The sequence below is a fragment of the Gossypium arboreum genome, chromosome 9 (genome assembly GCF_025698485.1).
Source record: "Gossypium arboreum isolate Shixiya-1 chromosome 9, ASM2569848v2, whole genome shotgun sequence".
In the NCBI taxonomy this organism is placed as follows: Eukaryota; Viridiplantae; Streptophyta; class Magnoliopsida; order Malvales; family Malvaceae; genus Gossypium; species Gossypium arboreum.
In genome coordinates, this window is record NC_069078.1 from 6,846,219 (window position 1) to 6,856,600 (window position 10,382).

General features: G+C 36.1%; 1 long non-coding RNA gene and 1 pseudogene across 1 annotated transcript; both read left to right on the top strand.

The window, feature by feature from the left end:
* The first annotated feature begins 393 nt into the window (after positions 1–393).
* On the top strand, positions 394–2,474 carry LOC108455164 (probable pectate lyase P59; annotated as a pseudogene).
* Positions 2,475–4,044: 1,570 nt separating this feature from the next.
* LOC128280913 (uncharacterized) lies at positions 4,045–6,341 on the top strand. Its single transcript, XR_008271116.1, has 3 exons — positions 4,045–4,189; positions 5,106–5,147; positions 6,048–6,341. It is a non-coding gene; the product is annotated as an uncharacterized LOC128280913 (long non-coding RNA).
* The last annotated feature ends 4,041 nt before the right edge of the window (positions 6,342–10,382 follow it).

Consider the following 10,382-nt stretch of genomic DNA (forward strand, 5'->3'; position numbering starts at 1 on the left):
TTGAAATGATTTAAATTTTTTATTTTTTTCCATATCAACATATAATGAAAATATTAACACAATAGTTAATGAGGATGTATTCATTTGATTGATGAAGAGAACATGAAAGTACCTATAAACTAAATGGTAAAAATCCTGAATGTTACAACAGTAAGTTGTTGGCAATTATTCAATTGAGCATCTAAACTAGGTATGAAAGCCAACCATTTTCTTACATATAGTTATTGGTTAAACGGTTCTTTATTTTAGCGGAAAAAAGTTTGGTTTGTATATTATACAGACAATGGTTGGTTAGTTACTAACCTCTGCACTTTAACTTTAGAGACACGCAGTTTGATGGAAAGGTCTATTTAAGGTGACTTCAAAGCTCTTGGCTTTCATCACAATATCCAAAAGTAGTTTAAGCACTAGATATATTTGGGTTTCACCATCTTATATGATTTAAAAATCTAGATATCCCTAAAAAAAAAAAACATATCATAAGAAAATAGCTATGGAGGTAACTAAGCTGAGGCTTGTTTTCTTATTTTCTTTTGCTACCATAATTCCAAGATTATGGGCAAATATTATTGAATTTGATGAGTTATGGAAGCAACGTGAGGAAGAAGCATGGAAGATTACTCTGGCAGCTTATGAGTCGAGCCCAGAAAACATCATAAATCAGCTGAACTACAATGTTGATAAGTAAATTATATTATAACTTTACATTTTATTTCTTCTTTTCATTTTTATATAAAAATTCATAGTTTAGGGATAATAAAGTAAGTTACAAATGTTAACAGTTGAACTATAGAATTATTGCATATCATCAATTAAGAATATATGTATAAATTAATTAAGCTAAACTCTGAGTTCTTCTCGTTTTCATTATTATTGATTACAATTAGTATTCATTCATGCATTTATTCTATTACATTATCACTCATAATCATATCAAGTTACAATAATCATATGCCTTTAGCTTAACGATTATATTGTCATAATTTAGATGCATGAGAGTCACCATTCCAACAATTTAACTTCTTCCACCATTTGAAACTTTGGTAACTTATATTTTAAATAGTGGTGTTATATATTATTTTGGACAATTTGTTGCAGGGTTATTAGAAAATTTAGTGCCAACCAAACCATAGAATTTGATGATGTTCTTACTAACAACACAAAAAGATACTTGAGAGGAAAGCATAAGAAGTACACTGGTCCGTGCATGGCAACCAATCCAATTGATAGTTGTTGGCGGTGCAAGAAAAATTGGGCAAAAAACCGTAAATTATTGGCGAAATGTGTGCTTGGTTTTGGCCACAAAACTAGTGGTGGAAGTACTGGGGATTTCTACTTGGTGACGGATAATTCTGATAATGATGTTCTAAACCCAAAACCAGGAACCTTACGTCATGCTGTGATCCAAAAAAGGCCATTGTGGATCATCTTTGCTCATACTATGCACATCAAATTATCTCAAGAGCTAATAGTTCAAAGTCATAAGACAATTGATGGTCGTGGAGTAGATGTTCATATAGCATATGGATGTGGAATTACACTTCAATTTGTGCAGAATGTCATCATTCACAACATTCATATCCATCACATTTTTCCAAGTTCTGGTGGCCTAATTAGGGACTCTGAAGATCACTTCGGTTTTCGAACGGTAGGTGATGGAGATGGGATTTCCATATTTGGGTCATCAAATATTTGGCTTGATCATATTTCTATGTCCGAGGGCCAAGATGGACTTATTGATGCAATTCAGGGTTCCACTGTCATCACTATCTCAAATTGCCATTTCACTCATCATAATGATGTAAGTTTTGCTTAAAATACTCAACAAGCTGCACAATATGTCACCTAGTTTTTTATTAAATGTTATGGATTTGTCTTTCAGGTGATGTTGTTTGGTGCAAGTGATGGCTATTCTAAAGATCAATTCATGCTAGTCACAATAGCATTCAACCATTTTGGCAAGGAATTAATATAAAGAATGCCTAGATGTCGGTGGGGTTTCTTTCATGTTGTCAATAATGACTACACTCATTGGAAAATGTATGCTATTGGTGGTAGCATGCACCCCACCATCATTAGCCAAGGCAATAGGTTCATTGCTCCACATGACCTCAATGCCAAAGAGGTAAGTCAAAATAGACTTGAACCATGTTGATAACATTCATTACATTTGTAAGCATGTTAACATGATATGACCAAAAACACATTTGTGATCATACCATATTTTTTTCATTCCACTTTTGTAGGTAACCCATAGGATCTATGCATCAGAGTCAGAATGGAAAAATTGGGTATGGAGATCAGAAGAAGACCTGCTCATGAATGGAGCCATCTTCAGAACTTCTGGGCCACTCTCGCCTCCCGATCTAAAATTCAATGAGAAAGATATAATCAAAGCTAAGCCTGGAACATATGTCAGAACACTCACTCGTTTTGCAGGAACTCTTAAGTGTAAGAAAAGGATCAAGTGCTAAATCTGAAGTTGAATTTTACCGTCTTTAAAAAAAATCACAAAATGTAAAAAATATAAGTGATACATGAAAAAAAAATTTATTCTATAGGGATGGTTTATCTTACACGGCCTAACACAATATGATAAAATGTAACCAACCTATTATCGTCCAAGAAACAACCACATCTTTCCATATTTTCGTCGTGTTGTCGTGATGTAGGAAAATCCCTCACTACAACATGAAGTGATTTTCAGCCCTGAAATTTTTTTATATATATTTTTTGGGTTAAAAACATTTAAATATTTCATGGAATTAATGAGTTTTTATTTTATATTTTTATATATATATTTGAATTTTTATATATTTATTTTTTTAAAATTTTAAAATTGATATATATTTTATTAAGAATATATCTTAAATTGAAAATGCCATGTGGCATGATTTTATTGGCATTTTTTTTGAACCGCGTTAAAAAAATTGGATGAAAATATATAATGCAATGATAATTTTTTTTGCTTGATAATAAATTTTATTAAAAACGAAGGTGAAGCATAAAACAAGCAGCATATTGGCAAACAAAGCAATATTTCCTCCCATCAAATATGACAACCATGAGACACTTTAAAACGGAAAACACCAGAATGAAAACATCAAAAGAGAATACGAATTGACACCAAATGAAACGAGATACATATGATAAGATTGAAGTCGAACCCTGAACAAATCTAAAGGAAGGACAACAACATTGGCAAATCAAACCAAGCTAAAAACATTGTTGGCAGCCTTAAACAATGGATCCGCAAAGCCATTTTGATACGCCTCCCATAAACATCCAATGACAATCACCATCAACCAGCCCTTGTATGCAATGGCATCCGCACAACCATCAACCTTTCAACAATCTCGGAATGAATGGCATGATTTTTTTTTGTAAAACAACCCAAGCATAAAGCTCTCCAAGGCCTCACATCAAAGATCATATACCATGATACAACCTCTCATAATATAAATCAAACAGATGCAAAGTTCAAATTCTCAAGTCAAATAAACATGACAAACATATCTCATAATCCGAAAAACTCATAAACTGTAACGCCCCAATTTTCGGGAATTCTGTGAATGTTGGCATAGGTTTAATTATGTTAGTGGGCCTCTAGAAAGCCCAAACTTAAGATAGAACCCGACAATTTTAGTTAATTTTTGTTCCATAAGAAAAATGGGGTGAAATTATGAAATAGGACCTATGTGAAAAAGTTTGAAAATGCTATAGGCTAAATTGAAGTGGCCAAAAAAATAGGAGTGCAAAATAGGAGGATTTGCATGACAAACCTCCCATTTTACATGAAGTGGCCAGCCATCATGTTGTTGTAGACAAAATGTACACTTGATATCCATAATTTATGGTACAAATTGATACAAATTGATAATAGGTTAGGTAAATGTTCAATGATAATAGGTTAGGTAAATGTTCCATGATAATGGGTTAGGTAAATGTTTCATGATAATGGGTTAGGTAAATGTTTCATGATAATGGGTTAGGTAAATGTTTCATGATAAGAATTTCATGTCTTTTGTATTAAAAATTAAATGGATGAAATATGAAGTTTTATTAAAAGAAAAGGGGTGAAAAGAACAAAGTTTTGTCCATCTTTGTTCATCATAGCTGAAAGTTAGAGAAGAGAAAGGAGAGGAGAAAACTCTTGAGTATTTTGTCATTAGGAGGAGGAAAATTGAAGGTAAGTTCTTGGTACCTTGCTTCTATTTTGAGGTTCATGAGTTCTTCTTGATTCTACCTTAACTCTTGAAGTATATTTTGATTTTTAGTTGTGTTGTGAGCATTTAGTCATGAATTAAAATGAAGGAAATGGTTGTTGTTTCATGTTCTTTTGATGAAAAATGGAAGATAGGTGAAGTTGAGCCAAACAAATGAGCATGCATGTGCCTTAGATGTTAAAGGGAAAAATCGGCTAACATGTTGTGCTTTAAAATGATGAAATGGAGATTATACTTAAGTAAAATCATAGATATGTGATGACTGATTGGTGATATACATGTTTAAATAACATGCATGCAAGGTATGTGTGAAAGAGTGATTTGGTAATAAATCTGCTTGGGACAGCAACAGTAACGTGACTTTGGAAAATCACCATAAATTGTGGGAGATGAATTAGAAGCTTAATAAATTATGTAATTAAATATTAATGAGTCTAGTTTCAAATGGAATAAACGAGAACATATTTTGAATTCTGTACAATGAGAAATTTGATTCGTAATGAAGAGTGGTCAGATTAGTCAAACAGTGAAAGATGGGAAAATTTAAGAAAAATCTGGTATTGATTGGCCATACCAAAAATTCTTAAAATTTTATGGATAAAATATATATGAGTCTATTTTCAGGGAAAATTAACGGCACATGATTTGGAGTTTCGTAGCTCCAATTATAAATAATTTAGTGACTGTTGCTCAGAAAGACAGCTTGCAGTGAAATTATGATTATGTGGTAAACATTGACAAAAATTTGTTAATGAGTTGCTTATTGATTTCTTATAAGCTTACTATGATCTGTAGGTGTGGTTGGCCGAATATTGTAAGGTGTTAATACGTAGTTTGTATTTGAATAGCTAGATTAACGCGTTAGTAATCCAATTGTAGGCGGTTCGTGTGTGGATCTCGTCAGCATATCGTCGCAAACAGGTGTGTAATTGACACCCTCTCATAGACTAGATTGGCAAAAGCCGAAATGCCGAAAAGTCGGTATTTTGGGAATTTGTGAGTGTACGAATGCTCGTAAGATAGTTGGGTTTGTATATTTGGTAATCTAAAGTAATAAACTACAGTACGCGCGATTTCGTACATTTTGATAAATTAGGCTTAATGGGCCAAAGATCGGGTTCATGGGCCAACGGGCCCAATTCAGTAAGTATGCGCGGTAAGTGTTCTGATAGTACGTAAATAGTTAGGATATGCATGAAAACGCTAAAATTAGCTAAATTACTATAATACCCCTATGTATGAAAAATTACTGTTATACCCCTAGGTGTAAAATTACCGTTATACCCCTAGGGTTAATTTTGACCGAAAAGCATGACGATCGATTACGTATGATGTATGCCATGATTATATATCATTGCATGGGGACATGGGTTATATTATGGAGGAAGCGTTACGGTGGCTATGCCACAAATATCTGATCTGGTGGCTCTGCTACAAATATCTGATCTGGTGGCTCTGCCACATATATCTGTTCTGGTGGCTCTGCCACGATTATTTGTATCTGGTGACTCTGTCACATTATCTGTTCTAGCAGCCATGCTGCAAATTCTGTGGTGTGTAGCGGTTGGGTGGGTCGAGTTGTCTCCCCACACGGTGTAAGGTTGGTACGGGGGTGTATACGGTTGGATATGGTTGGGTTTCTGCATAAACATATAATATCTGTTCTGTTCTGTTATGAGCCTATGGTCTTTATTTTGAATTATGTTCTGGGCTAAGGCCAAATTATTCTATTTCTGCGGTTTAAGCTGATATAGGCTATGGTTGGGTTAATTTACACACTGAGTTTCCCCAAACTCACCCCTTTTATTTTCATCCACGCAGGTAATCCCCAACCATAGTGGGCTTGGAGCTGTGAGGGAATTCGGAGTGGCCACCTGTTCTGAAAGTTTGATTTTCTTCTGGTGAACTGGACATCCTTTTATTTACGTCTGAAGTTTTGGGTTTTTAAATGTAATAAGGCCACTTATTTATTTTTGATGGTTTTTTTTTATATGTATTACTAAGATAGGTAATACTTATTTTAACTGTTGAAATTGAATAGCTTTAGGGCGCGTTTTCAAAAACAACAGTTGATTTCAAAATAACACGACAACAAGCAAAGCTTCCACAATGAAAGTAATTTCCAAAATTAATCACTTTTCCTAAAAATGACTTCATCAAATCGGTTTCCTAGAAATATCCATGACGTTAAAGTGTGGTAATGGCGGTATGCATGTCTAGGATTGGATCCGAAGGGAGCTTGGTACTTAAGCAGTCCGATAGACTCACCACCTCTTTTCCGGTTTCCTACCTGGTGCACAGCTTCCATTCACTTTAACCTTTAAATGAATTAATCTTTTGAACATCAAGTACGATTTTTTAGACTTAGAATGAAATTTTTTTTTTTACATTTTTGATGTGGCATGCCGGATCCGGCCATAACTTCTGGGCTGGGTTTGGGGTGCTACATTTAGTGGTATCAGAGCCTAGGTTGCAACAACTCAGCTGTGGAATGGGTTTACAAAAATAAAGATTTTCGAAAGCGAAAATTTTATAAAGAATGCGAAAAACTTGATTTTCAAAATTTAGATCTTTAGAAGGTGGCATTCGAATCTCCGCTCAAGTCTGTAAGTATTCGAATTTTTCGAATATTTTCCCAAGTATCTATCATGCATGAAACCTTACTAGGACACTCTAGATAGGATGATACTGAAACCATAGGAAAATCTGATAAGAGATTGAAACTATAGCTAGACTTCGATTCTGCGAAAACAAACTTTGAATTACTGTTTGATTCATAAAACATCTGTAATAATCACTAGAAAACTAAGTTAATGCATAAAATTCGTAAACAGATAATACGATATGAGTACAAGAGCTACTCGTGGAAGAGGCCGTGGACGTGGCGAGGAAGGGCTCGGCGGTATCTTCGTCTTTGGGACATATCTTGCGTGGCAGATGCACCGGTACCATTGACAACGGAAGTGGAGTCTCATGATTGTGGTGCTGGGGATGACGCTCTGTCACAGGCAATGGTTCGTGTTCTAGAAAGGGTTGCCGGGACAAGTTCGGGCAATAGAATTCGAGGATCAATTTCTGAACGACTCCGGGCCAACGGAGCGGAGATCTTTAGGGGTGTGTCTGGTATCGCCTCGAATGTGGCAGAATATTGGTTGGAGGCCACAGAACGAATTATGGATGACTTGGATTGCTCTGTGGAGCAGAAGCTGAAGGGAGCCGTATCGTTGCTACGGGACGAGGCTTACCAGTGGTGGCTCACTGTGAGAGAAGGAACCCCAACTGATAGGGTAACTTGGGAACTGTTTAAGATGGCCTTTAAAGGGAAGTATGTTGGGGCGAGTTATGTGGACGCCCGCAGAAAGGAATTCTTGAATCTGATGCAAGGAGGTAAAACAGTTGCTGAGTACGAGGCCGAGTTTCTGAGGCTGAGTCGGTATGCCGTGGGCATAGTCGCTACGAAATATGAACGAAGTGTGCGTTTCGAGGATGGTCTTAGATATGATCTTAAGGTGTTGATTGCTCCGCAGAGGGAGTGGGACTTTGCGGTTTTGGTGGAGAAGGCTAAGATAGCTGAAGAGGTAAAGCGTACTCAAAAGCAGAATCGGGAGAAGGATCGGAACCGTTTCCGGAGGGATTCAGGACCCTCGGATGGTGCAAACAGGATTATTAAGAGAGCAAGAGTGGAGGAACCAGTTCGAGCAGTACCGATGAATGTGGTCTGATACCACTAAATGTAGCACCCCAAACTCGGCCCAGAAGTTATGGCCGGATCCGGCATGCCACATCAAAACGTAAAAAAATTTTCCATTCTAAGTCCAGAAAATCGTACTTGATGTTCAAAAGATTAATTCATTAAGGGTTAAAGTGAAAGGAAGCTGTGCACCAGGTAGGAAACCGGAAAAGAAGTGGTGAGTCCATCGGACTGCTTAAGTACCAAGCTCCCTTCGGATCCAATCCTAGACATGCATACCGCCATTGCCACACCTTAACGTCATGGATATTTCTAGGAAACCGATTTGATTAAGTCATTTTTAGGAAAAGTGATTAATTTTGGAAAATACTTTCATTGGAAGCTTTGCTTGTTGTCGTGTTATTTTGAAATCAACTGTTGTTTTTGAAAACGTGCCCTAAAGCTATCCAATTTCAACAGTTAAAATAAGTATTACCTATCTTAGTAATACATATTAAAAACCATCAAAAATAAATAAGCGGCCTTATTACATTTAAAAACCCAAAACTTCAAACGTAATTAAAAGGATTTCCAGTTCACGAAGAAAATCAAACTTTCAAAGCAGTGGCCACTCGAATTCCCTCACGACTCCAAGCCCACTATGGTTGGGGATTTCTGCATGGATGAAAATAAAAGGGGTGAGTTTGGGAAACTCGTGTGTAAATTAACCCAACCATAGCCTATATCGGCTCAAACCACGAAATAGAATAAGTTGGCCTTAGCCTGCAATGCAATTGAGAATAAAGCCCATAGGCCCATAGCGAAACGTAATGATATTACATGTTTATGCGTAAACCCAACCTTATCCAACCGTATACACCCCATACCAACCTTACACCGTGTGGGGAGACAACTCGACCCACCCAACCGCTACACACCACGAATTTGCAGCATGGTGCTGAGCGAATAATGTGACAGAGTCACCAACATCAGAATAATCGTGGCGAGCCACCGTATCAGATATATGTGGCGAGCCACCGGATCGATATTTGTTGCATAGCCACCGTAACGCTTCCTCCATAATATAACCCATGTCCCCATGCAACAGATATATAATCATGGCATACATCATATAGAATCAGATCGTCATGCTTTTTCAGTCAAAATTAACCCTAGGGGTATAACGGTAATTTTGCACTTAGGGGTATAACAGTAATTTTTCATACATAGGGGTATTATAGTAATTTATTTACTTTTAGGGTTTTCATGCATATCCTAACTATTTACGTACTATCAGAACACTTACAACACATACTTACTGAATTGGGCCCGTTGGCCCATGAACCCGATCTTTGGCCCATTATGCCCAAATTATCAAAATGTATGAAATCGCGCGTACTGCAATTTATTACTTTAGATTACCAAATATACAAACCCAACTATCTTACGAGCATTCGCACACTCACAAATTCCCAAAATACTGACTTTTCGGCATTTCGCCTTTTGCCAATCTAGTCTATGAGAGGGTGTCGATTACACACTGTTTTATGACGATATCTTGACGAGATCACACACGAACCGCCTACAATTGGATTACTAACACGTTAATCTAACTATTCAAATACAAACTACGATTAACCCCTTACAATATTCGCCAACCACACCTACAGATCATAGTAAGCTTATAAGAAATCAATAAGCAACTCATTAACAAATTTTTGTCAATGTTTACCACATAATCATAATTTTACTGCAAGCTGTCTTCCTGAGCAACAGTCACTAAATTATTTATAACTGGAGCTACGAAACTCCAAATCAAGTTCCGTTAATTTTCCCTAAAAATAGACTCATATATCTTCTATCCATAAAATTTTCAGAATTTTTGGTTTAGCTAATCAATACCAGATTTTTCTCAAAGTTTCCCATGTTTCATTGTTTGACTAATCTGACCACCCTTCAATACGAATCAAATTTCTCATTGTACAGAATTCAAAATATGTTATTGTTTATTTCATTAGAAACTAGACTCAATAAGCTTTAATTACATAATTTATTCAGCTTTTAATTCTTCTCCCACAATTTATGGTGATTTTCCAAAGTCACGTTACTGCTGCTGTCCCAAGCAGATTTATTACCAGATCACTCTTTCACACCTAACTTGCATGCTTGTTAATTAAACATGTATATCACCAATCAATCATCACATATCCATGATTTTACTTAAGTATAATCTCCATTTCATCATTTTAAAGCACAACATGTTAGCCGATTTTCCCCCTTAGCATCTAAGGCACATGCATGCTCATTTGTTTGGGTCAACTTCACCTATCTTCCATTTTTCATCAAAAGAACATGAAACAACAACCATTTCCTTCATTTTAATTCATGACTAAATGCTCACAACACAACTAAAAATAAAAATATACTTCAAGAGTTAAGGTAGAATCAAGAAGAACTCATGAACCTCAAAATAGAAGCAAGGTACC